The 1,942-nt window shown below is 44.3% G+C and overlaps 1 pseudogene; it reads left to right on the top strand.

Moving 5' to 3' along the window:
- The first annotated feature begins 459 nt into the window (after positions 1-459).
- Positions 460-1,609, top strand: LOC147700691 (epidermal differentiation-specific protein pseudogene; annotated as a pseudogene).
- Positions 1,610-1,942: the final 333 nt, after the last annotated feature.

The following is a 1,942-nucleotide window of genomic DNA, read 5'->3' as shown; positions in this document are numbered from 1 at the left end:
TTTGAACTAATTCTGATTGATGTAATTTGCAAGATTATATTTACTGCAGAAGAAACTGCTATTGAGAGCTACTGTGATCATGTTATGAATTGTGGCGGCATCTTTGTTGCTAGAGTGAAAAAGCAAAAGTAGTCTGTTTCATTCAGTGACTTCCACCCAGTGTTCCTTATGGCTTCTTCTCATCTTCGCTGTTAATAAACCCTGAAGAAATACAGATGTAAACTGCTTTGTCTGTGATGCCCCTCGATTATTGGGAAATTAAGCTCTTATTCTTGAAAAACATTTTTCAAAACACAAAGCAGAATGTATCATTCATAGTGAAAAAAATGTCTTCACAGAAGAGAAAAACTGCTGGAAATTCGCACAGAACCCTGCTTTACCTCCACTGACTGGCTTTTCTTTTGCTACAGTATAAAGTAAGGGACCACATCAAAGCCTCTACAGCTGATGACCGTGGACTCAATCATGGTCTATGAAAAAGCCAACTTCTATGGACTCCATGAGACTTTTACAGCAGATGTTCCAGATCTGACGAATGAATGCTTCAATGACTGTATCTTCTCTCTGAAGATCGTCGGGCAACCCGGGGTCTTGTACGACATACCTGCTATCAGGGGCAGTGCAAAGTCTTGGAGGTGGGAGAATACTCATGGGTTTCCATAGGAGGGCACTTAATGATTTCCTTTGTTAACATGTGGAACCAGATATTTTCTCTTAAGCTGATCACTGACAACTTGAGCAATCCCAGGATCACAGTCTATGAACATGTCAATGAGGGGGGTCGGGCGTTAGTGCTGACTCAGGAGTCCAATCTGGTGTTTGGGGACATGGATGACAAGATAAGCTCCCACAGAGTCCAGAGTGGAGCATGGGTTCTGTATGAGCCTGTAGAGATAGGTGGAAGATTCATTGTAGCCAGGGCTGGTAAATATTTGGCAAATTACTGCGATATCGGTTTCAATGACCAAGTCTCATCTGTGTATCCTCTGCGCCCTGGGCAATGCTCTGTGACAATAAAAGGGACAAGAAAAAGGTAGAAAGTGAAAGAAACATTCAGATAGACCAGTATTCATACGCGAACAGCTCAGATATCGAGCAGCAGCTCACGGCCACTTCTACCAAAGAGTTTGAAAAATGCGCCTCCCACAGCTTCGAATTCAGCAATGAGACCTCAATAAGGGCTGGAGTCTTCTTTAATTTGTTTGTAATAGTCAATATTGAGGCAGGGGTGTCCAACACCTTCACAGTGAAGAAAGGAGAGTCTCAGTCATTCACCATCAGGAAGAAGTCAGAGATGAGCATGCCGGTAAAGGCTCCGCCACGCACAAAAGTGTTTGTGAATTTCATGTGCAAGGAGGTCACAATCTCAGTGCCAGTGGAGCTGAAAATCATCCGGGCCAATAAAAACTTATATTGAAACTGCAACATACCGATGTGAGTCTGGCACAGAAATCAGCATTGATCTGCAGTCTGTGCCAGTGGCGTAACACAAAATGATGGAGCCCCCTGTAAAATGTGATAAGGAGCCCGTTGCCTCCTAGATTGCACAAATATTCATTAGTCTTGGGCTCAATGGGATCTCACTGAAGGGTCAGGCCCAGCCCCCTATGCTGCAGGTGGCCTGCTTGGGAAAGCACAGTGACTGTTCCGAGTGTTTACCTATTTTTTAGTCCATGCCATTGCAAGGCATGCAATGGCTTTTGAAGGTGAGGGGACCCCTCTGAAACAAGGACCCCTGGGGGCCCCCCACATAACGGGGCCTGCGGAGAACTTCGTTAAATCCCTGAACCCTTCCTATACGTTGATCCTAGTGGGAGCCAAACATGTTCTCCTTAGTAGAAACATGTCAAAAGTGATTTGCTATTCTTTGGGTGATTGTGATTGTAGTTAGCTCAAAATTGAGAAATCTGTGAACTACCCCTGCCTTTAAAGATGCCATTCT

The sequence above is a fragment of the Lissotriton vulgaris genome, chromosome 7 (assembly GCF_964263255.1).
Source record: "Lissotriton vulgaris chromosome 7, aLisVul1.2, whole genome shotgun sequence".
Classification (NCBI taxonomy): Eukaryota; Metazoa; Chordata; class Amphibia; order Caudata; family Salamandridae; genus Lissotriton; species Lissotriton vulgaris.
Note: the sequence above shows the minus strand (reverse complement) of the source record. Positions and strands in the feature narration are given on the sequence as shown.